This window comes from Ornithorhynchus anatinus, chromosome 16 (genome assembly GCF_004115215.2).
Source record: "Ornithorhynchus anatinus isolate Pmale09 chromosome 16, mOrnAna1.pri.v4, whole genome shotgun sequence".
NCBI classification, from domain to species: domain Eukaryota; kingdom Metazoa; phylum Chordata; class Mammalia; order Monotremata; family Ornithorhynchidae; genus Ornithorhynchus; species Ornithorhynchus anatinus.
Genome location: NC_041743.1, coordinates 21,250,559 through 21,278,319, shown reverse-complemented (window position 1 = coordinate 21,278,319; position 27,761 = coordinate 21,250,559). Strand labels below are relative to the sequence as shown.

Here is a 27,761-nt window from a genome sequence, read left to right as displayed (position 1 = left end):
TCATCTCCTCTCTCTATTCTCTCTCTCTCTCTGTCTCTCTGAACCTGGACTAGAAGCACACTTTCCTTGATTTCTCCCGTGCCACCCTCCTGCCCAGCCCCCCTTTGGCCTGGAGTCGGCTGAAGCCTACGGAGAAAGTTAACGACTCCCGAGAGCCTCCAGATACCTACTGGGCCCAGAGATTGTTGGTCCTGGCCCTAGCAAAGCTCCAAATCCAAGTCCTTCAGGATGGGGTGAGTAGGGACAAGCAAGGCTAACGTGGGGATCCTCTAGACCGGAAGCTTGTTGGGGCAGGGAATGTGTCTGCCAACACTGTTGTATTGTTATATTGTTCTCTTCCAAGCACTTTATACCGTGCTCTGCATACAGTAAGTGCTCAATAAACACCACCAATTGATTGAGGGATCAATTGATCTGGGGCCTGGAGCATCGAGACTGGTAGAGGTCAGATCTGGGCTCCTAAGGCTGACCATCTGGGCCAGAGGAGGAGGGGAAATGCTATTTAGATCCAAGTGAGAGGCCCTCCTTAAGAGTAATAATAATAATGGTAATAATGATAACTGTGGTATTTGTTAAGCAATTAGTATGTGCCGGGCATTGTCCTAAGCCCTGGGGTGGATACAAGCAAGTCAGGTTGGACACAGTCCCTGCCCTACATCGGGCTCACAGTCTTAGCCCCCATTTTCCAGATGAGGGAACCAAGGCCAGAGAAGTGAAACAACTTGGTCAGGGTCACACAGCAGACAAGCGGCAGGCCAGAGTTAGAACCCATGACCTTCCGACTCCCAGGCCTGAACTCTATCCACCTCGCCATGCTGCTCTTGCCCAAGGAGTCAGGACCAGGAAACCAAAGCCTTACCGACGTGGTCATGGCTTTTGTCACAAAGGTCTCTTCGAGACCGTCCACCCCATCACAGACCAGGAGCCGGATGTCTTCGCTAATTAAGCAGAGTGATAAAGTTATACCAGACCGAACATTGAGAGTTTGCTTGATTTCTCTCCCTGTGTCTTTGTTGTTCCACATCATAAAGGAAATCGAGTAGGAGGAAGGTAGGTGTAAATGTTTAGCGTGGCCCCCTAACTGCCCCCTTCCCCCCCAACCCCTCACCGTCTCCCTTTTCACCTCAGTTTCTCTGAGACGGGTAGGGGCCGAATCGTGATTAAGTCTTCCCCGATTAAGCCCTGATTTTTCCCTGGCTCCCTCTCTCTTCTGTGTGGTCTCTGCGCTTGGATCGGTGACTTTTAGGCTGTCGATATTCGCCCCACCCTCAACCCCATGGCACTTAGGTCCTTATCAGTGTGCTTATGTCCACTAAACAGAGTGTCTTACTGGATAGAGCCCAGGCCTGGGATCAGATGGACCTGGGTTCTAATCCTGGCTCCACTGCTTGTGTGCTGTGAGGTCTTGGGCAAGTCATTACACTTCTGGACCTCAGTTCCCTCATCTGTAAAGTGGAGATTAAACCTGTGAGCCCTATTTGGAACAGAGACTGCATCCAACCCGATTATTTTGCACCTGCCCCAACGCTTAATGCTGTGCCTGGCCCATAGAAAGCGCTTAACAAGCATACCATTAAAAATACAGTTAATTGATAAATACGTGCAGCAGTGCTCTAGATTGTAAGCTGTTCACTGTGGGCAGGAAATGTGTCTGCTTATTCTTATATTGTAGTCTCCCAACTGCTTAGCAGAGTGCTCTGCACCTAGTAAGCACTCAGTAAATCCGAATGAATGAATGAAAGTGCTGTGGAGCTGAAGGAGGGGCCAATATCACGAATCCCATGAGAGACTCTGAGTCTAGAATAATTCTAGAGACCTTAATGTAGTTGCATGAGGATTGTTGAGCCAGCACTTGAATGAATTGCTAAACACGGCAACACTTTTCTCATTCACGGGAAGCCAGAATGACAGAGGCATCCTTTTGCTTTCATTCTGTAGATTTTTCAGGTTAGACCCAGGTTTAAGTTCAGTCAATCAAACCATGGTATTTATTGAGTGCTTACTGTGTACAGTACTTGGGAGAGTACTGTATAGCAGAATTGGTAGACACGTTCCCTGCCCCTAACAAGCTTACAGGCTAGAGTGCAAATACAGGACTGGTAAAGTCCTACAACAAATGGAATATACTTGTACTAATAGTAAGCTCTTCCTCTAGGCTGTAAGTTCATCTTAGGAAAGGGAATGTGTCTACCGACTCTGCTGTACAGTACTCTCCCAAGTGCACAGAGATTAGAGCACGAGCCTGGGAGTCAGCAGATTACGGGTTCAAATGCCGGCTCCTCCATTTGCCTGCTGTGTGAACTTGGGCCAGTCACTTCACTTCTCTGGGCCCCAGTTCCCTCATCTTTAAATGGGGCTTGAGCCCGTGAGCCCCACGTGGGACAGGGATTGTTTACTGTTATATTGTACTCTCTCAAATGCTGAGTACAGTGCTCCACACACAGCAAACACTCAATGAATATGACTCATTGACTCTATCCTTCTCCTCCTCTTTGCCCTTTTTGCTTGTATCCACCCCAGTGCTTAGTACAGGTGCCTGGCACACAGTAATCACTTAACAAATACCACAATTATTATTATTATTAAGTGCTCAATACATATCATTGATTGATTGATATTGATAATAGAAGCACTTCTATTCTGAAGCTAGCATGCATCCCAGTAGAAATAAAAAGAACTATTACTAGGACAGTGAGTTATCCTGGATGGCCTCTTTTTTGACTTCTAAAATAATTTCAGAATATTCAAAATGCTTGGAATTGAGTCCTTGCTCTTAACTTTTGCATACTGCATTTCGAGGTAAAATTAAGGAGGAAAAGGAAAAGTGGCGAAGTTAATGGCCGACTGACCCCCAGGAATGTGACAATCTGAAGCGCCAATCTTCGTCGTTAGTTTAGTTAGCCGCTCGAAGGACCGACAGCTATGTATCCGATAGATGCATGGGATGCCCGTGCTGGTCAGTCGAAATCTTCAGACCTGTTTTTGAAGATGAAAAGGATGAGGTCATGGATTTGTTCATCTCACTTGTGTCCTTAAAAGTGTGCACTTTAGAATTGGAGAGCTTAGACTTCGCCCAGGGGCTGGGTGTGAGGGGGGGGATCGTTGGGCCTCCCCCAATTCTAATTCACTAACTGGCCAGATGGGGCCCTGAGAGAGAGAATACCGAGGGAGTGGGAGGTTAGGCACAAAACTAAGAGTTGAGTTGGGAGCAAAGAAGGGAAAACAAAAAGGGAAGAGGGAGGAAAAAGCAGGGGGAAGGGAAGAAGGTGAAGAGGGGGAGAAGGTTGAAGTTGTCAGTCAGTCAATCCGTCGAATTTATTGAGTGCTTACTATGTGCTCACTGAACTAAGCACTTTGGAGAGTACAATATAACAATAAAGAAACACATTCCCTGCCCACAATGAGCTGACAGTCTTGAGTATCATCAAGGAAAAAGAGGGAAGGAGGAGAGGAAAGGAAGCAGCGTGGCCTAGTAGAAAGAGCAGGCCTGAGCGTCAGGGGACCTGGGTTCTAATTTTGGCTGTGCCACTTATCAATCAGTGGCATTTATTTAGCCCTTACTCTGTGCGGTACACGTAGCAGAATTACGTGTTAAGTCATTACGTGTTATGTGTTATGTAACAGAATCAGCAGATGTAACAAGCTTACAGTCTAGAGGGGGAGACAGACATTAATATGTCAATGAGAAATTTAGCATATAAAATTTAAAGATTTGTATGTAAGTGCCATGGGGTTGAGGGTGGGGCGAATATCAAATCCCAAAGGTCTATTCCGTAGAGGGAATAGATGATGTAGGAGGGAGAGCTAGCTAGGGAAAAGAGGGCTTAATTGAGGAAGGCCTCTTGGAGGAAATGTGACCTTAATAATGCTTCGAAGGTGGGGCGAGTGAAGGATGGTGTTGCCATCTACAGTGATGGGAAAGTCGGGGAAAGTCGGGAGAGAATGGGGTTTGGGTGGGAAGATAAGGAGTTCTGTTTTGGACACGTTATGTTTGGGGTGTCGGTGGCACATCCAGGTTGAGATGACCCAAAGGCAGGAGGAAATGAGAGATTGCAGGGAAGGACAGAGGTCAGGACTGGAGATGTAGATTGGGTATCATCTGTACAGAGATGGCAGTTGAAGCCATGGGAGCGAATAAGTTCTCCAAGGGAGCGGGTGTAAATGGAGAATAGAAGGGGACCCAGAACTGAGCCTTGAGGGACCCCCACTGTCAGAGGGTAGGGGGCAGAGGAGGAGCCAGCCAAAGAAATGGAGGAGTGGCCAGAGAGTCAGTCAGTCAGTGATATTTATTGAGCACTTACCGTGTGCAGAACCCTGTTCTAAGCGCTTGAAAGCGTACAAAACTACAGAGTTGGTAGACACGCTTCCTGCCCATGGGGAGCTCAGAGTCTTTGAGGGAGACGGACATTTCATCCTGTCATCGACTGGTCAGGGACAAAATGATCATCATCTAAATAGCACCTGTATTGGTGAGAAGAACTGGATTTTTCTACTTAGTTCTCTATGTCTCTGCTTCTTGTTGAAGGTCTTGAAATTTATTCTCACTCTCTGAGATGGTAGATTTTTTTCTGCAAATTGCAGCATTTAAGCTCTTCCTACACTGCTGTGCACACAGTAAGCACTCAGTCAATATGTTTGAATGAATGTACTAATGTTAATGTGGTGGTGGTACTTTGAATGGAGAGGAAAGGGCAGAATTTGCATTGTTGTGAAGGTGGAACTGACAGAATTTGGTGACAGATTAAATATGTGGGTGGAACGAGAGATAGAGTCAAGGATGGTGCTGGGGGTATGGGCTTGTGAGACAAGAAGTATGGTGTTGCCGTCTACAGTGATGGGAAATTTGGGGGAGGACGGGGTCCTGAGTGCTGTACTGAGCGCTGGGGTAGTTGCAGGATAATCAGGCTGGACACAGTCTCCATCCCTTGTCAGGTTCACATTCCAAGCGGGAGGGAGAACAGGTATTGAATCCCCATTTTGCAGATGAGGAAACTGAGGCACGGAGAAGTTATGTGACTTGCCCAAACTCATGCCACGGTCAAGTGGCAGGCCTGGGATTCGAACTCAGGACCTCTGTCTCCAAGGCCCGAGCAATTTCCACTAGAAAACCACCATGGTCTGAGCCAAATTTAGAGTAGCAGTATGACCTCAGTAATACAGTGTGACCAGTATTACTATCGTGAGAAGAACCAGGTTAGAGCATTCAAAAGAGGGAGATAACGCCTTTCAAAATGTGTTTGAGTTGTTCACTGACTGTTTTGTTTTAATCCCCCATCACATCTTACTGCACTGAGTGAGTCAGCTCTTAGCCGGGATGATAGCAGAGCCTGCTTTTCTCTCTGAGTAAACTGTCTTTGCTCTGGATCCCCCCAAGCCAGGTAAGTCCCCGAGTGACCGCAGCACGGTGAGTCTTCCCGTGCCTTTCGGCCGCTCCTTTAATGGGAAGGACCATCCTCGTAGCACTAAAACTAGTACTGCTTGTCGCTCACCAATCTTCAGGCCTGTAACGAAAGCTCAGAGAGTAAGAGCCCAGCACTCGTGGCCAGAGCACTGGATTGCGTGATTCTTTTACCATGAAATTTAACCCATTTTTGCATTGTACTGTGTGTCTTTCCCCCACCTGTCTGTGACTGTTGGTCCCTTGTGAACATGAGAAGTAGCCTGGAGGAGTGGAGGGAGCCCGGGCCTGAGCCCGCTCAGCAGCTCGAGCATAGGAGCATAGGAGGCGGACAGAGGGCGGTGACCCAGTGCTGTGGCTTAATGGAGCGAGAGCGGTGGCGGGAAAGGGGGGCGAGAGAGTTGAGATGGTAGAGAGGGTGGAGTTGAGAGCGGTAACCTGATCCACCAATTCTATCGTACTCTCCCAAGTGCTTACTACAGTGCTCTGCCTTCAGTAAGCCTTCAGTAGTAGGACTGATTCATTGATTGATTTACCCAGTTCCCTGAGCCTGTTAAACTGATGGCACAAAACTACTTGCACTCTTAATATTGGTTAAATATTTGCTGCAGATAGTTAGGTGAAGGGGGACTAAAGGTTTAGCTAGAATGATTGTGGTCAAAGTTTTCCAATTGAAAATTTCCAATCTCCTCCTGAAATTAACCAGCCTTTTGAAAGTGGGAGTTGCTGAGGTCTCATGTATCAATCAGTCAACCAGTAGCATTTCTTGAGTGCTTACTGGGTGCAGAGCACCAAACTAATAGCTCAGGAGAATATACCAGAACAGAGTTGGTAGACACATTCCCTGTCCATGACGAGTTTTTCGTCTAGTGGGTGAGGCCGACGTTAAAAGAAATTACGGATGTAGACATACATGTGCTGTGGAATTGAACCTCCCTAATTCTGCTGGTGTTCCCTAAAGACATGCATTTCCGCCTTCCCGGTGTATTCATATCCATCAAAGGTACTTATTGAGCATTTAACGTATGCCGAGCACGGTACTAAGCGCTCAGGAGAGGACGATACAGTAGCTTGCAGTCTAGAGTGGGGTGGCAGACATTAAATTACGGAGGTGCATACAAGTGCCGTGGGGCGGAGCTGCACAGTGAGTCTGTGGGATTGAACCTCCCTCATTCTGCTAGTGTTCCTTAAAGGTTTATATTTTGGTGTTCCTGGCATATTCACATCAAAGGTATTTATTGAGTATTTACTGTATGCTGAGCACTGTATTAAGCACCGGAAGCATTCATTCATTCAATAGTATTTATTGAGCGCTTACTATATGCAGAGCACTGTACTAAGTGCTTGGAATGTACAATTTGGCAACAGATAGAGACAATCCCTGCCCAATGATGGGCTCACAGTCTAATCGGGGAAGACAAACAGCAGAGCAAAACAGAACGAAACAAAAACAAGACAACATTATCACGATAAATAGAATCAAGGGGATGTACACCTCATTAACAAAATAAATAGGGTAATAATAATATATACAAATGAACACAGTGCTGAGGGGAGGGGAAAGGGAGGAGGAGCAGAAGGAAAGGGGCCTCAGCTGGGGGGTGAGGGGGAAGCTGGAGGAGCAGAGGGAAAGGGGGCTCAGCTGAGGGGAGGTGAAGGGGGAAGGGGGAAGAGCAGAGGGTGGAGAGGGAACAGAGGAAAAAGAGGGTAGCTCAGTCTGGGAAGGCCTCTTGGAGGAGGAGAGCTCTCAGTAGGGCTTTGAAGAGGGGAAGAGAGTTGGTTTGGCAGAGGTGAGGAGGGAGGGCATTCCAGGACAGCGGTAGGACGTGGGCCAGAGGTCGATGGCAGGATAGGTGTGAACGGGGGACAGTGAGGAGGTGAGCGGCAGAGGAGAGGAGTGCATGGGGTAGACAGTAGAAAGAGAGAAGGGAGGAGAGGTAGGAGGGGGCAAGGTGATGGAGAGCTTTGAAGCCAAGAGTGAGGAGTTTTTGTTTCATGCGGAGATTGATAGGCAACCGCTGGAGGTTTTTAAGAAGGGGAGTGACATGCCCAGAGCGTTTCTGCGGGAAGATGAGCCGGGCAGCGGAATGAAGAATAGAGCGGGGAGAGACAGGAGGAATAGACTGGAGCGGGGAGAGACAGGAAGGAGGGAGGGAGATCAGAGAGAAGGCTGACACAATAATCCAGCCGGGATATTATGAGAGCTTGTACCAGCACGATAGCCGTTTGAACTCTGTTGGAGTTCAATCCAACAGAGTCAGTATACACATTCTCTGCCCCCAGTGAGCTTACAGTCCAGAGGGTGAGGCAGACCTTAATATAACTAATTTATCAGATATAGTGTATCGATACGTATCTCATTTATAGATATGTAACAAAGGAAACTGTATTACAATTCTGACTACTTGTTTTGTTTTGTTGTCTGTCTCCCCTGTTTAGATCGTGAGCCCGTTGTTGGACAGGAATTGTCTCTAGTTGCCTAATTGTCCATTCCCAAGTGCTTAGTACAGTGCTCTGCACATAGTAAGTGCTCAATAAATACGATTGAATGAATGAATGAATACAATCACATGTCCCCCTTGTACTGTATGTGGAGTCCTTACTCGTGTTGTCCAAATGTCTTTTGAAGTTTTAATTCCATAATCTGTATACATCTGAACAGGTCAGTAAGTGCATTTTCTTCCTCCTAACTTCAATGTGGAATTTAATTAGTGCTTTTTTTAATGGTATTTGTTAAGCGCTTATTAGGTGTCAAGCCCTGCACTAAGTGCTGCGGTGGATACAAGCTAATCAGGTGGGACACAGTCTGTGACCCTTGGAGGGTCAGGTCTCTTCCTCCCCAACCTGCAGTCCTGGGCTGTGGCCAGAAACCTCAGAGGCAATGACTCTCCTCCCATTTAAAGCCTAATTGAAGGTACATCACCTCCAGAGGCCTTCCTTGACTAAACCCTCCTTTCCTCTTCTCCCACTCCCTTCTGCATCACCCTGACTTGTTCTTTATTCATCCCATCTTCCCAGCCCCAAGGCACCTCTGTACATATCTGTAGTTTATTTGTATTAATGTCTGTCTCCCCCTGCTCTGGACTGTAAGCTCGTCATGGGCAGGGAACGTGTCTGTTACACTGCTCTATTGTCCTCTCCCAAGGGCATAGTGCAGTGGATTGTAAGCGCTCAATAAAAACAATTGACTGAATAAATGAAAATCCCTGGTGCACCCCGAAGCCGGTGACCTCTGATCCTTTATGGGGCTGGAACTCCCCTAACCCGCTGGAAGAGGCTATCAGGGGTGGGGAGGGGGTGGGGAGGGAAGGAGGGAGGGACTTCTGCATACTGGAGACTGTTTCTCTCTTTTGCCTGGTTTCCCAGAATCACACATCCCACTCATTTTCCGCAGGGCACGATAATAGCAGAGAGGAAGCATCAATTGCACGAAACCCTGGAAATGAAAGGAGAAGAAATTGTCCAGCTGCAGAGTCCCATCAAGCAGATTACCCTCCAGGGACAGAAGTTGCAAGAACAGAAAGAGAAGTCGGAGAAAACCGGTAAGGAATCCATGGGCAGTTAGCTGTACTTTGGAACCCAAGAGCCCTTCATTGTTTTGTCACATATTTTGATTCAGGCTGAAAATGGTCCCGCCCAGTCAGAAAAACCCCATCAAATACAGTTTTCTTTTCCAGAGATCTCATTTGAAAACTCTACCCTTGGGGGATAGTTCAGTCCTGATTGACAGTTGCCCACTAGCTTTGCCAAATCAAATGACTAACCCAGAAATGTCCAGTTCAAACTGCTACTACTACTTCTAATAATTGTGGTATTTGTTAAGCACTTACTACTTGCCAACTGCTGTACTAAGCGCTGGGGTAAATACAAGGTCCTCAGGTCCCCCAGGAGGCTCCCAGTCTAAGTAGGAAGAACAGCCATTAAATCCCCATTTTACAGATGAGGGAACCGAGGCTCAGAGAAGTTGAACGACTCGCCCAGGGTCACCCAATGGACAAGTGGCGGAGGTGGGATTAGAACCCCAGTCGTCTGCCTTCCAGGCTCATGCTCTTTCCGCTAGATCACACTGTTTCTCTGGCAGTCCCTTTCCAAAGCAGGGAAACATATGTGATGGAGCCGCTCTTCTTCACTTAGCTGGTGTGTCACCCCTGGAAACTTAGCCTGTGACTCTGTGGTCTCCAGGATCTACATGTCGGGGAAATGAATTATGCTTATTCTGAATCTTGAACCACAGGCCCTGTGAAGGTGAGGTGGAAGGAAGGGAGAAGGAGAAATTGTGGCAGGGTGGTGGAAAGGTCAATCAGTCAATCGTACGTATTGAGCGCTTGCCATGTGCAGAGCACTGTACTAAGAGAATGGGAGAGGTGGCAGACATATTGGTTGATGAAGAATTGGCCTCAGTGAACTTCTCAGCCTTCCCTCTGTCTCTCTCCTTTCCCCCTTCTCCTCCTGTTTTCATTCATTCAGTCAATCCTATTTATTGAGCGCTTATTGTGTGCAGAGCAGTGATTTAATCACTTGGGAGAGTACAGTATAAAAATGAACAGACAATTTCCATGCCCACAACAAGTTTACAGTCTAGAAGACCCCCTCCCCACCCCAGCTGTTGATCTCTCCCTGGTTATTCGGGGAGGGGCGAGGTGGATGTGGGCTGGTTGGAGACTGAATCTTGGTTCGCCAACTGACAGGCCCGTTGCCTTATTCTAGTCAGTACTGCAGGCAGTTTTGGACTAGCCAAAGTCAATAAAACCCCCGGGTATTGTCCAACTTAATTTTAGCCAGTTAGGGTATTGCAGCAGCCTCTCTCATTTGTCTTTTTTTTTTTAAGACTAAATTCAAAAAACATTAAATTTGATTCATTTGAGCTGAGATCCCCTGTTGATCTCCTTTTCTGGACTGGGATGCAAATGAGCAGAATTTAGAGACACAAAAGAAGCGGCATGACCATGGGCCTTGGAGTCAGAAGGACTTGTGAACACTTGTGCTTCAGTTGATTAGATTTTAAGCAGTGGGGTTTCATGTGTGGAATTTAGCATGAATTTGTCAAGGTAATGAATATCATATTGATAAGATATCTGGTTCACCCAAAAAGGACTAGGGAAGCTGTGTGGCTTAGTGGATAAAGCATGGGCCTGGGAGTCAGAGACCTGGGTTCTAATGCCACCTGGGCCACTTGTCTGCTGAGTGATCTTGGGCAAGTCACTTCACTTCTCTGGGTCTCAGTTCCCTCATCTGTAAAATGGGGATTAAGATTTGGGAGCCCCATGTGGGACGTGGACTGCGTCCAACCTGATTAGTTTGTATCTCCCCCAGCGCCTCATACAGTGCCTGGCATAAAGTAAGCACTTAACAAATGCCATTAAAAAAAAGCAAAAAAAAAAAACAAAAACAGAGCAAAAGTCACAGTTAGCTCACAAATCCTCTAATCTTTTCCTGGGAAATTTCCTTACGGTAGTCAACTCTCAATTGTTGAGGTCCACCAACATATATATATATATTATTATAAATATATAATTACATATATATATGTAAATTATAGTAATATCATTTTTCTCTTCCATCATCTTCCAAGCTCAGATGTTTTTACATTTTTTTCTCAAGAGACTGTTTACCTAAAAATATATCTTTCTACCTCTGAACTTAGTTGCCTGCCAAGTGATTCTTGTTTTTAGAGCAAGAACGTAGCTTTCCCAAGTGCTTGGTACAACGCTCTGCATACAAGTGCTCAATAAATACCATTGATGGTTTAATTGATAGTGCACCACAAGAGATGATAGTAAAGTTTGTAAACGCATTTTGGGTAGGGAACGTGTCTGCTAATTCTACTTTAGTGTACTTTTCCAAGTGCTTAGTACAGTGCTCTGCATACAGTAAGTGCTCAATAAAAACAGTCAATTGATTAATTATAGAACCGTTAGCTAGAAAAGCAGTGTGGCCTAGTGGAGATAGGCCTGGGGATCAGAAGGACCTGGGTTCTAATGCCAACTCTGCCAATTGCTTGCCTTGGGACCTTGGGCAAGGCACTTCAGTTCTCTGTGTCTCAGCTTCCTCAACTGTAAAATGGGGATCCCTGTTCTCCACAGCCCCATGTAGGACAGGGACTGTGTCTGACCTAATGAACGTGTGCTTACCCCAGCGCTTAGAATGGTGTTTGACACCTAGTAAGCGCTTAACAAATGCCATTTAAAAAAAAACAAAAAATAGACTACTTTTTGGAAAGTCTTCATCCAGTAAAAATGTAAATGTTTTCGTAGGTGCTATTTTTAAAAAAACCTTCCTATATGTATTCATAATTCTTGAAGACTACTTTCTGAAAGGTTGAATGTTGAGGCAGTTTGTTTCACCAGCTCATTTACTCATTGCACATGTTGCATTTTAAATCCGTAATGGAAAGTAAAGTCTCTCACTAATTGCATTTCAGTTTATCTTCAAGAGGAAGTTTGATTAGAACTTCCCACATACGATAATGTTTTATGTGATTGCGGGCATAAGCCAGATGATGCGACACTGTCAATTAAACACTGGATGTAAAACAAGATCAATAGAAAAGGAATGTGACCGTCTAGTTTGCTAGCAGTTTTATAAACTTTTGTAAATGTATATCTTCTGGCCGTGGAGTGCTTTACTGTAGCAGTAAAGATTTATTTTTTTCCTTTCCTATTTTATTTTTAACTTTGTTTTTAAAATACTATTTTATAGTATTTAAGATTCTACCACTAAGATAGTATGCACTTTTACTTTTTGAAAATCCTTTCCTTTTGAAAAATCTTATTACTCTTAAGCTCTTGAAAGGGAATTGTTGCTGCCCAAGGTCCTGGCCTGTGGATGTCAGTTCACATGTAACAGCTGCCTTGGCTCCCTTTCCTGAACCTCAAGATGGACTCCTGTTGACAGTTGGCTAGCTGCTTTTCTTTGAAAATAGTCAGTTCATTCACTCATTCAATAGTATTTATTGAGCTCTTACTATGAGCAGAGCACTGTACTAAGCTCTTGGAATGTACAATTCGGCAACAGATAGAGACAATCCCTGCCCAATAACGGGCTCACAGTTCAAACTCCTCCTCTTCCTTCAGGGTGGCCTGGTATGTGTGGTGTCAATTCAAGGTCTTAGAAGTCAGAAACATCTCAGTTTTTAGAAGACACATTTCTATCTAGCACCTCAAGAGAAGCAGTGTGGCCTAGTGGATAAGGCACGGGTTTGGGAGTCAGAAGTACCTGGCCTCTAATCCCAGCTCCGCCACTTGTCTGCTGTGTTCATTCATCCAGTCAATCATATTTAATGAACACTTACTGGGTGCAGAGCACCGTACTAAGAGCTTGGAAAATACAGTTCGGGAACAGATAGAGAAAATCCCTACCCAACAACGGGCTCTCAGTCTAGAAGGGGCAGACAGACCACAAAACAAAACAAGTAGACAGGCATCAAAACCATCAAAATAGATAAATAGAACCATAGATAAATGAACACCATTAATAAAATAGAGCAAATAAATATGTACAAATATATCCAAGTGCTGTGGGGAGGGGAAGAGGGTAATAATAATAATACTAATGGTGGTATTTGTTAAGCGCTTGCTATGTGCAAAGCACTGTTCTAAGCGCTGGGGAGAGACAGGGTGACAGATGAGGTAACTGAGGCACAGAGAAGTGAAGTGACTTGCCCAAAGTCACACAGCTGGCAAGCGGCAGAGCCGGGATTAGAACCCATGACCTCTGACTCACAAGCCCGGGCTCTTTCCACTGAGCCACGCTGGGAGCAGGGGCAATGGGGAGGGGAGGAGGAGCAGAGGAAAAGGGAGGGCTCAATCTGGGAAGGCCTCTTGGAGGAGGTGAACTCTCAGTAGAACTCTCAGTTAGTTTGGCGGATGTGAGGAGGGAGGGCATTCTAGGTCAGAGATAGGACGTGGGCCAGGGGTCGGCGGCGGGACTAGCGGGAACAAGGCCCAATGAGGAGGTTAATGGCAGAGGAGCAGTGGAGTGTGTGGGCTGGACTGTAGGAGGAGACAAAGGAAGTGAGGTGGGAGGGGCCAAGGTGATGGAGAGCTTTGAAGCCAATAGTGAGGAGTTTTTGCTTCATGTGAAGCTAGAAAGGCAACCACTGGAGATTTTTAAGGAGGGGAGTGACATGCCCAGAACGTTTCTGCAGAAAGATAATCAGGGCAGCAGAGTGAAGTATAGAATGAAGCAGGGAGAGACAGGAGGATGGGAGTTCAGAAAGGTGGCTGATGCAGTAGTCCAGTTGGGATATTATTAGATTGTACCAGCAAGGTGGCAGTTTGAATGGAGAAGAAAGGGCGGATCTTGGCAATGTTGCATAGGTGAGACCGGCAGCTTTTGTTGACGGATTGGATGTGAGGGGTGAATGAGAGAGTGGAGTCAAGGATGACACCGAGGTTCTGAGCTTGTGAGACAGGAAGGATGGTAGTGCCGTCCACAGTGATGGGAAAGGACAGGGCTTGGGAGGGAAGATAAGGAGTTCAGTCTTGGACATGTTGAATTTTAGGTGCCCTGCATGTAGAGCACCGAATTAAGCACTTGGGAGAGTTGGATACGTTGTGGGCAGGGAATGTTTATTGTTATATTGTACTCTCCCAAGTGCTTAGTACAGTGCTTTGCACACAATAGGTGCTCATTAAATACAACTGAATGAATGAATGAACAGAGTAGGTAGATAGACACATGCCCTCCCTTGCCACTCTACTGAGCCACACTGCCACCTACTGGTCGGCCTTGAGGGTGGCCTCCCTCTCCAGAACAGAGTCGGGCCAAGGTTTATTCCCTTGAAGCTAGGAAAAACAATCCCATCTTAATTCCTTTTCCAAATTGACAGGTCTATTGTTCTCATATAAAATTTATTCCAGTCCTGAATATGGGATCCTGAAATCAGTCTTTGGCCAATATATTTTTTTATGGTATTTGTCTAAGCGCTTACTATGTGCCGGGCACTCTACTAAACACTGACATAGGTACACACTAGTCAGGTAGGACACAGCCCATGCCCTTCATGGGGTGCATAGTAAAAATCCCCATTTTATAGATGAGGTAACTGAGGCACAGAAAACAGAAGTGACGTGCTCAAGATCACATGGCAGACAGGTGGAAGAGCCGGGATTAGAATCCAGGTCCCTCTTACTCTCAGGCCTGTGCTCTACCCACTAGGCCATGCTGCTTCTCATTTATTTATTCAAATTAAATTATGGGAAAAAACATGTGAAGTCACTTACCAAATTAACGGGCTATTTTCTCATATAAAATGTTTCCCAGTCATTTATATGTGATCCTGAAGGGCCTTTATCGTAAGGTTAGCTGCCCAATAAATGGGTGAGTTAAACCTTTTCCCACCGTGGTAGGTAGCCAACTCATGTCTTTTGAGGTTGATAGATTTACCGAAAGAAAAATGATTTAGCGCATCCAATCTGGTAATTCATTCATTCATTCATTCATTCAATAGTATTTACTGAGCGCTTACTATATGCAGAGCACTGTACTAAGCGCTTGGAATGAGCAAGTTGGCAACAGATAGAGGCAGTCCCTGCCATTCGACGGGCTTACAGTCTAATTGGGGGAGACAGACAGACAAGAACAATGGCAATAAATAGAGTCAAGGGGAAGAACATCTCGTAAAAACAATGGCAACTAAATAGAATCAAGGCGATGTACATTTCATTAACAAAATAAATAGGGTAATGAAAATATATACAGTTGAGCAGACGAATACAGTGCTGAGGGGATGGGAAGGGAGAGGGGGAGGAGCAGAGGGAAATGGGGGGAAAAGAGGGTTAAGCTGCGGAGAGGTGAAGGGGGGTGGTAGAGGGAGTAGAGGGAGAAGAGGAGTTCAGTCTGGGAAGGCCTCTTGGAGGAGGTGAGTTTTAAGTAGGGTTTTGAAGAGGGGAAGAGAATCAGTTTGGCGGAGGTGAGGAGGGAAGGCGTTCCAGGACCGTGGGAGCATGTGGCTCAGGGGTCGACAGCGGGATAGGCGAGACCGAGGGACGGTGAGGAGGTGGGCGGCAGAGGAGCGGAGCGTGCGGGGTGGTCAGTAGAAAGAGAGAAGGGAGGAGAGGTAGGAAGGGGCAAGGTGATGTAGAGCCTTGAAGCCTAGAGTGAGGAGTTTTTGTTTGGAGTGGAGGTTGATAGGCACCCACTGGAGTTGTTTAAGAAGGGGAGTGACATGCCCAGATCGTTTCTGCAGGAAGATGAGCCGGGCAGCGGAGTGAAGAATAGACTGGAGCGGGGCGAGAGAGGAGGAAAGGAGATCAGAGAGAAGGCTGACACAGTAGTCTAGCTGGGATATAACGAGAGCCCGTAGCAGTAAGGTAGCCGTTTGGGTGGAGAGGAAAGGGTGGATCTTGGCGATATTGTAAAGGTGAAACCGGCAGGTCTCAGTAACAGATAGGATGTGTGGGGTGAACGAGAGAGACGAGTCAAGGATGACACCAAGATTGCGGGCCGGAGAGACGGGAAGGATGGTCGTGCCATCCACGGTGATAGGGAAGTCAGGGAGAGGACCGGGTTTGTGAGGGAAGATGAGGAGCTCAGTCTTGCTCATGTTGAGTTTTAGGTGGCAGGCCAACATCCAGGTGGAGACATCCCGGAGGCAGGAGGAGATGTGAGCCTGAAGGGAGGGGGAGAGGACAGGGGTGGAGATGTAGATCTGCGTGTCATCTGCATAGAGATGGTAGTCAAAGCCGTGAGAGTGAATGAGTTCACCAAGGGAGTGAGTGTAAATGGAGAACAAAAGAGGGCCAAGAACTGACCCTTGAGGAACTCCAACAGTTAAAGGATGGGAGGGGGAGGAGGCGCCAGCGAAGGAGACCGAGAATGACCGGCCAGAGAGGTAAGAGGAGAACCAGGAGAGGACGGAGTCCGTGAAGCCAAGGTGAGATAAGGTATGGAGGAGGAGGGGATGGTCGACAGTGTCAAAGGCAGCAGAGAGGTCAAGGAGGATTAGAATGGAGTAGGAGCCATTGGATTTGGCAAGAAGGAGGTCATGGGTGACCTTTACCGAGAGAGCAGTCTCGGTAGAGTGGAGGGGACGGAAGCCAGATTGGAGAGGGTCCAGAAGAGAATGGGAGTTAAGGAATTCGAAGCAGCGATTGTAGACGGCTCGTTCTAGGATTTTGGAAAGGAAGGGTAGTAGGGAGATAGGGCGATAACTGGAGGGGGAAGTGGGGTCAAGAGCGGGTTTTTTTAGGATGGGGGAGACGTGGGCATGTTTGAAGGCAGAGGGGAAGGAGCCATTGGAGATTGAGTGGTTAAAAATAGAAGTTAAGCAAGGGAGGAGGGCAGGGGCGATGTTTTTAATAAGGTGAGAGGGAATGGGGTCCGAGGCGCAGGTGGAGGGGGTGGCACTTGCGAGGAGGGAGGAGATCTCCTCTGAGGATACTGCAGGGAAGGATGGGAAAGTAGGGGAGAGTGTTGGTGGGGGGGAAGGGAGAGGCGGAGGGGTGACTTTGGGGAGCTCAGACCTGATTGTGTTGATTTTTGTGAGGAAATAGGTGGCCAGATCATTGGGGGTGAGAGATGGGGGAGGGGGAGGAACAGGGGGCCTAAGGAGAGAGTTAAAGGTCCGGAACAATTGGCGGGGGTGACGGGCATGGGTGTCGATGAGGGAGGAGTAGAAGTTTTGCCTGGCGGAGGAGAGGGCAGAGTTAAGGCAGGAAAGGATAAATTTGAAGTGTGTGAGGTCGGCTTGGTGCTTGGACTTTCGCCAGCAGCGCTCAGCAGCTTGAGCATAGGAGCGTAGGAGGCAGACAGAGGAGGTGATCCAAGGCTGTGGGTTAGCGGAGCGAGAGCGGCGGAGGGAAAGGGGGGCGAGAGAGTTGAGATGAGTAGAGAGGGTGGAGTTGAGAGCGGAGACCTGATCATCGAGAGGTATGAAGTTTTTGAAGAGGTTTTGAAGGTAATTCCTTCAAAACAGGAAAATATTGCCCTTGAGGGATCAGGCATTTATCCTCCCTGATTTGTCATCCCTGATTTGTTCATTCTCTATGTACTTCCTAAGCCAATAAGTAGAATTTCTCCTGTTGTTTCCCTTAAATGGATCAAGTCTACATGAACATGCTAAGTAGGTAGTATGGCCTAGTGGATAGAGCCTGGGCCTGGGAATCAGAAGAACCTGAGTTCTAATCCCGGTTCCTCCACTTTTTATCTGCTGAATGACCTGAGGCAAGTCACTTCCCTTCTCTGTGTCTTAGTTACCTCATCCATAAAATGGGGATGAAGACTGTGAACTTCATGTGGGACAGGAATTGTGTCCAACCTAATTAGCTTATATGTACTGTGCTTAATAATAATAATAATAATAATGTTGGTATGTGTTAAGCGCTTACTATGTGCCGAGCACTGTTCTAAGCGCTGGGGTAGACATAGGGGAATCAGGTTGTCCCACGTGGGGCTCACAGTCTTAATCCCCATTTTACAGATGAGGGAACTGAGGCACAGAGAAGTTAAGTGACTTGCCCACAGTCACACAGCCAACAAGTGGCAGAGCTGGGATTTGAACTCATGAGCCCTGACTCCCAAGCCCGTGCTCTTTCCACTGAGCCACGCTGCTTCTCCAGGTAATACAGTACCTGACACATAGTAAGCACTTAACAAATGCCATAAAAACAAACAAAAGAAAAAGGTAAAGTCTGTAATCTTACTCCAGCAGTGCCCCAGACCCAGTCCTGCTCCTCATGCTTATTGGTCCATCAGTGAATAGGGTGTATAGCTTGTATCTAACCCAGTGCTTAGTTCAGTGCTTGGTACATCGTAAGTGTGTATGTGTGGGGATGTGGGGAATAATGGTTTTTTCCCTCAAGTGAAGCAGGGAAGTAGTGTGGCCTTATGTATAGAGCATGGGCCTGGGACTCAGAAGGACCTGGGTTCTAATTCTGCCTCCTCCAGTTGTGCGCTGTGTGACCTTGGTTAAGTCGCTTCTCTTCCCTGAGTTACCTCGTCTGTAAAATGGGGATGAAGACTGAGAGTCCCACAAGGGCTGCCAGGGACTATATCGAACCTGTGCGCTTGTATCACCCCTAGTACTTTGAACAGTGCCTCATGCCTAGTTAATGTTTCACAAATACTACATTAAAAAAAAAAAGTGAGTGGGAAAACCCCCCTCCGCATAAAGAAACAAATACTAGCCCCCCACCCTGGGACCCTCACAGCAAAATTTAACCACCATTAATCCCACTGGCAGGAATATTTTCTTTTATAGTTCAGGGAAAGTGTCTGCTAATTTTGTTGTGTTGTACCCTCCCAAACACTTAGTCTAGTGTTCTGCACAGAACTCAGCAAATACCATTGATTCACTGATATTTAATCTAAATCTCTGTTGGTGGTGGAAACCCTTGGTTGGTTCTTCAACAAGCACTTCAGTATCGATTTTTGCCCTCAGTTCATTTATTCATGATTATTATTACCAACAACGTCAGGTTATTTCTGATTCATAGCGACTCTAAGGATATATTTTCCCCAGAACGTTCTTTCTTCTGCTGTAATCTGTGACCTACCTTAATGGTTCTTCCATTATTTATGATCTCCAAAGTATATTTGTGAATGCCCAGTTTTATCTATGTTGTTCTTTTCTCTTGCCCGCTCCGGGATGTTTGCACTTTTTGTCTGCTTGCCTGACTCCCCTATTAGATTGTGAGCAACTGAGGGACTGTCTGCTCCTTTCATTGTGTGCCCCCTAAATACCCACCCAGTGCTCACTCCAAGACTGTCAGCTTGTGGGCAGGGAATGTGTCTGCTTATTGTTCTATTGTACTTTCCAAGCACTTAGTACAGTACTATTCACCCAGTAAGCACTCAATAAGGACAGTTGAATGCACACCTGCTCTCCGGCTTCTCCTGCTGGCAGAGTCACAAGGTGTCGGACGGATGTTGAACTCGCCTGTCGGATCCAGACGAGACTTAACTCCAGTCCGAGATGATGAACTTCTCCTGGATTTTCCTGGAGAATTCCCTGCTGGATTTTGCCCAGTACACCTCTCCTGCCACGCTCTGGCTAGAAACGTTCTGTCTCCAGGGAAGAGCGGGCAATGATGGAGAATCTTGCTTTCTCACAGTTCAATCAATAGTATTTATTGAGCACTTACTATGTGCAGAGCACTGTACTAAGCGCTTGGGAGAGTCCACTAGAACAAAATCGGTAGACACGTTCCCTGCCCACAATGAAATCACAGCCTGGAGGGGGAGACAGACATTATATAAATTGATAAATTATGGATAGGCACGTAAGTGCCATGGGCCTAAAGAATTATGGAAGCAAATCAGGGTGACGGAGAAGGGAGTAGGAGAAGAGGAAATGAGGGCTTTGTTAGGGAAGGTCTCTTGAAGGAAGCTTCCTGAGTTACCTCCTCAGGAGATACTCAGCCCCCACAGAACAACATGTGGTATTTATTCAGCACTTACTCTATTCCAGGCATTGAACTAAGCGCTGGAGTAGATATAAGCTAATCAGGTTAGACACAGTCCATGTCCCACGTGGGGCTCACAGTCTTCGTCCCCATTTTATACAGTAAGCGCTTAATAAATACGATTGATTGATTTTACAGATGAGGGAACTGAGGCACAGAGAAGTGAAGTGACTTGGCCAAAGGCACAAAGCAGACAAGTGGCAGAGCTAGGACTAGAACCCAGGTCCATGCTCTCTCTACTAGGCCACATTGCTTCTCTTGAAGCCACCTACTTGAGAAGAATGAAACATGCAAACTGGGATGTAGGGAGAGAAGAATAAGGATAGGCTGGAGGGAGAAAGCTGATTGAGTCCAGGCCTGGGATTCAGGAGGACCTGGCTTCTAATCTCTGCTCCACCACTTGTCTGCTGTGTGAACTTGGGCAAGTGACTTCACTTCTCTTGGCTTCAGTTACCTCATCTGTAGAACAGGAATGAAGACTGTGAGCTCCCTGTGGGACAGGGACTGTGTCCAACCTGATAAGCTGTATCTTCCCCAGCGTGTAGAACAGTGTCTGGCACACAGTAAGTGCTTAACAAATACTATAAAAATAAAAAGTGGAAGTGCCAGGCCCAGAACTGGGGACACACCCCAGCAGGCTCAGGCTGCCCTACCCACCTTGAGGTAGATGTCCAGATGTGAGCCCTGTTGCACTAAACAGCTTCACTCTGCTTTGGTTAAGAAGGATGTAGACAAATACATCCCATTTATTGGCTGCCTCCAGAACATCACAGAAGATCTTGACAGCCGTGAACTTGACACCCGTGAACTCATCCATCAAAATGGCCAGCACCTGCAGCGGGACAAGGCAGGGTGTTTATCTTTTTTCCGTGTCAAACACTGTACTAAATTCTGAGAATAGGATAATTTGGTCAGACAGTCCCTGTCCCACATAGGGTTCAGAGTTTTGGTTTGAGGGAAAAGAGTTTCCATTTTCCAGTTGAGGAAACAGAAGCCCAGAGAAGTGAAGGGACTTGCTCAAGGTCACCCGACAAGCAGTTGGCAGAGCTGGGATTAGAACCCAGGTCCTTCTGATTCCCAGACTTGGGCTCTGTCCAGTAGGTCATGCTGCTTCTCTTTATCAGAGACAAGGTTATGTTTCACCCCCGGCACTGACTCCCATCAGCCGGAATTAGAACCCAGGTCCTTCTGATTCCCGGGCCCGGACTCTGTCCCCTAGTACACGCTGTTTCTCGTTACCAGAGACAAGGTTACATTACCCTTCCCCCACCTCCTCCCACTCTCCAAAGAGAGAGGGATGATAGAGGAATCAAGCGCTTAGTACAGTGCTCTGCACACAGCGCTCAATAAATATGACTGAATGATGGGAAGAGGGCTGTTTCACCCAGATTTCAGAGAATCTCAATCTTGTTTCAATCTCGAGGGGGAGAAGGACCTGAACGCGCAAATAATTCCACTAACTGAGGCCAAAAAATTCAATTACCTGGCCTTTAATGGTAAGGAGTTTTTTTCTGCCCTTCACTGTGTAGAATTTGCTAATGTAGGCTTCATCTAAAATCCTCATATTATTAGAGATCATCCCTCATTCCCCATTTATCTTGTACCTCATTATGGGCCTTAGGATCTGCAATTTGTGGTGAAGTTGCTATCTCTATAAGTGACATAACCCATTCCACAGAAACTAGCTTTTGTTCAGCTGGGGAAGGTTTGAAAACATCAAGGAGCCAGCTGAAAGACCTAAGTGCTCTTGGAACTAAACTGAAACCAATCCAGGAATTTGATCACTGGTATGTCAGGCCCAGCTGACCTGTCACTAATCAGTCTGTCAGTCAGTGGTATTTATGTTGCGCTTACTATGTGAACAGCTCTGTACTAAGCACTTGAGAGAGTACAATAAAACAGAGTTCTAGAGTAGAATTTACCCAACACAGTACCAACTGCTTGGGAGCTCGTATGGGCAGGGAATGTGTCTGCTAATTCTGTTGTATTGTCCTCTCCTAAATGCTTAGTAGCATGCTCTGCATGTAGGAAGTGCTGCTCAATAAATACCACTGATTGACTGAGAGAGCACAGTAAAATTAGCAGATACAATCCCTGCTCACATGGAGCTCACAATCTAGTTGGAAAAATAGACACTAAGATACCTTGTAAGCAGAAGGAAGAAGTGGAAGTTAAAGATGAGTAAATAAGTGCTTCATGGAAGGGGTTGGGTGTTGTGTGTGTGTGTGTGTGTGTCTGTCTGTCTGTGTGTGTGTGTGTTCCCGTTCCCCACAACTGTCCCAGGTGCTTGCATCAGAAGCAAAGTGTGTACAATAATGATGGCAATTATTAAGCACTTTGTGCCTAAAAACTGCACCACGCGCTGGAGAAGGTAGAATATTTTCTTCTGCCTTGCACTTGGATTCACACCTTTTATTCACCCTTCCCTCAGTCCCACAACACTTATGCACAAATCCATAACTTATTGATTTACATTAATGTCTGTTTCCCCCTCTAAACTGTCAACTCTTTGTGTCAACTCTTTGTGCCTAGCAACTCCGTTGTATTGTCCTCTCCCAAGTGCTTAGTACTCACTATACTTACTGAGTACTATACTATAGTACTATACTTAGTACGCCACTCACTATAAGCACTATTGTTTGAAATGTGTCTACCAACTCTGTATTATTGTTCTCTCCCAAGCGCTTAGAGGTTTCTGCACACAGTGAGCGCTCAATAAATACTATGGATCAATTGATGGAAGACAATCACCTCAGACAAAGTTTCTGTCCCACTTGGGGCTCCAGAATCTGTTCCCCGCCACTGGGCTGTTGGTTGGCAGCATGAGAAAGCATCTTGGAACTTTGTCCAGGCCCCAGGCTTCCAATCTAAAGCCAGTCAAACAGTGGTATTCATTTAGGGCCTACTCTGTGCAGAGCACTGTACTATCCACTTGGAAGAGTACAATACAATAGAATTGGTTGACACATTCCCTTCCCTCACTGAGTTTACAGTGTAGAGGGGGAGACCAATATTAAATAAATAAATTACAGATCTGGACAGAAGTGCTGTGGGGCTGAGGGCGGGGGTGAAATAAAGGGAGCAAGTCAGGGTGATGCAGAAAGGAGTGGGAGAAGAGGCAATGAGAGCTTAGTCAGGGAAGGCCTCTTGGAGGAGATGTGCCTTAAAAGAGCCATAAAATTCCCCCTTTTCCCCTAAATTCCACCTCCCCGAAAACGAGGAACACAGATGAAGGGTGAATTTGGATAAAAATAATGGCACGCTGAAGAATGAGTGGAAAGAAAAGGATCTTCATTGTGAGGTTCAAAAAAGTCAGTCTTCCAAGTGTCTTTGCCAACGCTGGGACCTTCATTAGGGCTGTGAGTAAGAGTGGATCCAGGAGGCAATGAGATGATGAGAAGCTGCGTGGCCTATTGGCTAGAGCCTGGACCTGGTAATTAGAATGAATTTAAGTTCTCATCTTGGCTTTGCCACTTGTCTGCTGTGTGACCGTGGGCAAATCACTTGACTTCTCTGGGTCTCAGTTCCCTCATCTTTAAAATGGGGATGAAGACTGTGAGCCCCACGTGGGACAGGGACTTTGCCCAACACAATTTGCTCATATACAACCCAGTGCTTATTACAATGCCTGATACACAGTAAGTGCTTAATACTTATTATTCAGAGGCCACCCTCTCCCCAACCAAGAATCTACTGGTACGTTGTGTGTTTCTGCAACCTCTTCTCAGGGAAGAACACTTGGGACTGGATGAAATTGTTGAATGGAGGCTTGAAATCCATCAGTGGTGTTTATGGAGCGCTTGCTCTGGGCAGGGCACTGTACTAAGCACTTGGAAGAGGACAATGTGACAGAATTAACAGACACATTCCCTATTGAGCTTACAGTCTTGAAAGACTGAAGGGAGCCCTTTTTCCCCTATCTACCCTCCACTCTGCATCATCTCTGCTATCATATTAATACAAGCACTCATCCTATCCCGTCTTGATTGCAGCATCAGTCTCCTTGCTGACCTCCCTACCTCCCATCTCTCCCCGATTCTAGTCCATACTTCATTCTGTTGCCTTGAGCATTTTTCTACAAAACCATTCAGGACATGTCACCCAGCTCCTTAGAACCTCCAATGGTTGCCCGTCCACCTCCGCATCAAACGCCGTTGGTTCCAAATCGCTCAGCCCCCTCACCCCCTCCTACCTCACCTCTCTACTTTCCTACTTCAAACCAACCTGCACCCTTTGCTCCTCTAATGCCAACCTACCCATTGTACCTCGATATCATCTATCTTGCCGACGACCTCTTGTCCACATCCTGCTTCTGGCCTGGAATGCCCTCCCACTTCATATAGACAGACAGTTTACTCTTCCCTGCTTCAAAGCCTTATTAAAGGCACACCTCCTCCAAGAGGCCTTCCCTAAGTCCTCCTTTTCTCCACTTCCTTCTGCCTCACTCTGACTTGCTCTCTGTTTATTCATCCTCCCTCCCAACCCCACAGCACTTATTTCCATATCCCTAATTTATTTATATTAATGTGTGTCTCCCCCTCAAGAATGTAAACTCGCTGTGGGCAGGGAATGTGTCTGTTAATAATGTTATATTGTCCTCTCCCAAGCGTTTAGTACAGTGCTCTGCACACGGTAAGCATTCAATAAATGTGATTGATGCCCTTGGCTGTGTGGAAGTGAAAGACTCACCACTGTGAAGTTGAATTCCACCTTAGATCCATCGACTCTGTAAACTCTGGGCCCATTCAGTTTAAATTCCTTAGCTGGCGGAGAGCCGCTCAAAGCGGGCACAGGGCGGGTCCTCTCACTCCTAAAGTTGGCTTCTTCTACCTCATTCTTATACCAGCAGTCCTCTTCTGAAAGCTGAACAGGACAGAAGCAGGAAGGAGAGAAGCAGCAGGGCCTGGGCCTGGAAGTCACCGAGGCACATAGAAAGTGCTAAACAAATATCATTAAAAAGGAAACAAAAAACAAAAAGGAGAGACAGAGTGGAGGGAAAGGGGGGCATGGAGAGGGGCCTCAGGGAACAACTTGAGTTCATTCATTGATTGATTCATGCATTCTTAGTAATGACAGGTACTGTACTAAGCACTGGGGTGGATACAAGCAAATCGGGTTTGACCCAATCCCTGTCCCGCGTGGAGCTCAGAGTCCTGATCCCCCTTTTTCAGAAGGAGTAACAGGCCCAGAGAAGTGAGGTGACTTTCCCAAGGTCAAACAGCAGACAAGTGGTGGAGCATGGATTAGAATCCATGAGCTTCTGACTCCTGTGCTCTATCCACAGCATCATGCTCCTCAATTTTCATTTATTGAATATCCTCCTGGGTGCAAAATACTGTCCTAAGCACTGAGAAAATAGCAGATGAGAATTAGACCCCATCCTCAAGGAGTAAATACATGAGTTGCAGGTGTCTGTAATTAAGGATGTTCTACCAGATCCTTTTAACGATGGGCATCTTCAAAACCCCTTCTCCTTAGTAGCCTTCTGCCTTTTCCTTCCCTGATCCTACAGCCCCATCCCCAGAAACCCAATCTCTCCAATAGGTGCCTTTCAGTGGGGGCCAGTGGCACTCCCCCTTGAAAGCCCCAGAGGCTTCTGGGCCTCTTCCTCTTCTCTGCAGGGCCCATGGGTGGGCCTTCCTGTAGGCTGTGGAGAAGAGACGGAGTCTGTTTCTCTGGGGGAGTGGTGAGCAGGGTCTGTGGATGCTCCCTTGATTAGCTTATTTTCTCCTCACTTGCGACTTGGTGGCTGAAGGGGTTGAGGAATGGGGTGGGATCAAGGGTTTGAAGTAGAGGGCTGCAGAGGGGAGACCCAAGTCTGGGATAATTGACTGAAGGAGTGGTTGTGACACCTTGGCGGTTGGGGAGGGGATTGCAGTTCGGAATTTACTTTGAACTCACCCGAGTGCTTAGTAATATTAATAATTGTGGTATTTTTTAAGTGCTTATGATGTGCCAGGCACTGTATTAAGTGCTGGAGTGGATCCAAGCAAATTGGGTTGGACACAGTCCCTGTCCCATGTGGGGCTCACAGTCTCAATTCCCATTGCCTCTCTGGAGGTTTGATAAGCAGGGCCTGTGATGCCCCCTTGGTTATCTTATCTTTTCTTTAGCTCTGATAGTTGATGCCTATTGAATTGGCGGTGTTGATGGGTGTGGGGGAGATGGGTTGGTTTCTGATGGCTCAGGAAGGATTTGGGATGAGGCTGTTAGGGGGCAATTTAAGGCTGGGCCTTAATGGTTGACTAGAGTGGGGATGGGGAGAGTTGGTTTTATATGGATGACTCAGAAATGACTTGGGTGCCTAAGGTTGGGTTACTTTGGAGACTTTACTGATTATGGTGTCTGAGGGGGGTGGATTTGAAGTTGTGGTGGGGCGGGGAGACCAAAGTCTGGGATAAGTGACCGAAAGGGTGATGGTGACAGCTTGGAGGTGGGGGAGGGGGCTGCAGTTGGGAGTTATAGTATACTCCCACAAATGCTTAGGAGTATTAATAATTGTGTGTTAAGTGCTTATTATGTGCCAGGCACTGTACTAAGCACTGAAATGGATAAAAGCAAATGGGGGTGGACACAGTCTCTGTCCCTCATGGGGCTCAATTTCTCAATCCCCATTTTATAGATGAGTGAACTGAGGTCCAGTCAAGTGACTTGCCCAAGGTCTTGCAGCAGACAATTGGCATGACCTTCTGACTCCCAGGCCTGTGCTCTACCCACTACACCATGCTGCTTCTCTCACCCAGTGATCAGCACAAAGTAAGTACTCTGTAAATATGATTGTGTTTGGGGGTGTGTGTGTGTATTCATATCAGTGATTTGGGTTGATAATCTAGTGTTTGGTTAACTGATATCTACTGTACCAATTTATCCAGGAGTTGGTGTAAAAAGCTGGAGTTGTGTGGGTGTGTCCGTGGGCGCTTGTGATGGGGGAGTAGGGGGGAATGGCCAGGGTTGAATAGTCAATGTCAACTGTATTATTGATGTGTGGGCTATGGAGAGGGCTGAAGGTGGTATGGGGAATGTGTTTGTTACCAATGACTTGTCCATAATGCTCATCTGGTGATGAAGATGGTATTGTTTAAGTGCTTACTATGTGTTAAGCTCTGTTGGAATTGCTGGGGTAGGTAGAAGTTGGACACTGATGTGTATGTTGACAGTGTTTGTGGCCTAGCCTCTGATTTGGCTGCCGGACCCCAACACGATTGCGCCGGCAGCGCCTCTCCATTGGAGCTATGCCTTGGCCCGCCGGTCCCCTTATTCCCAGCTGAATCTTCCTCCTTTGATCGCCGCCATGTGGGCTCGGGACCTCCTTTCCCCTGGAGCTACGCCTTGGCCCGCCGGTCCCCTTATTCCCGGCTGAATCTTCCTCCTCTGATCGCCGCCATGCAGGCTCGGGACCTCCTTTCCCCTGGAGCCGTGCCTTGGACCGCCTGTACCTTATTGCCGGCTGATTCTTCAGTTGCCAGACGCCAACACGATTACACTGGGACCGCCTCTCCATTGGAGCCGCACCCTGAACCGCTGGTCCTCCTCATTTCCGGCTGAATCTTCCTCCTGTAAACGCTGACACGGATGCGCTGGGATGCTTCGGGATCTCTCTTCCTGAGAAGCCTGCGCTGACAGACTTCAATTATCTGCCTCCGGGCTCATGGTCATCTCCCCAACCCGGACTTCTGCAACTCCGCCCAAGGACTCCGACACCGAGGACCGTCCCCGCCCCCAAGGCCACCACCGCCCCCCCCCCCCCAACAGCCACCAGATCTACGAGTAGCTCCCAGACCCATCTTTCCCTGACGCTCCTACTTCCAACGCAGGTCTAGCAGGTCTAGCACCCCCTCAAAGCCCATCCAGGTAGCAAACCAGGACCGTGGGACTCTGTACTCCCCAGCACCCCCCCCTCCCGAGAGTCGTGGGACATTGTGCTCCTCTCCCCGTTCCCCCCCCGGAGTCGTGGGACA

General features: G+C 47.1%; 1 protein-coding gene and 1 long non-coding RNA gene across 3 annotated transcripts in view; one reads left to right on the top strand and one right to left on the bottom strand.

Moving 5' to 3' along the window:
• The window catches only part of LOC103165880 (endogenous retrovirus group K member 13-1 Env polyprotein-like), a 649,133-nt gene that overhangs the window by 373,088 nt on the left and 248,284 nt on the right, over positions 1-27,761 (top strand). The gene's annotated exons all lie outside the window — the stretch shown is intronic.
• Positions 2,575-27,449, bottom strand: LOC120638880. Of its 2 annotated transcripts, XR_005660903.1 has the most exons (5): positions 27,240-27,449; positions 24,493-24,666; positions 20,461-20,635; positions 8,730-8,834; positions 2,575-2,976 (listed from the first exon to the last, which is right to left on the bottom strand). It is a non-coding gene; the product is annotated as an uncharacterized LOC120638880 (long non-coding RNA). The 2 variants fall into 2 exon arrangements; XR_005660904.1 differs by lacking the exon at positions 8,730-8,834.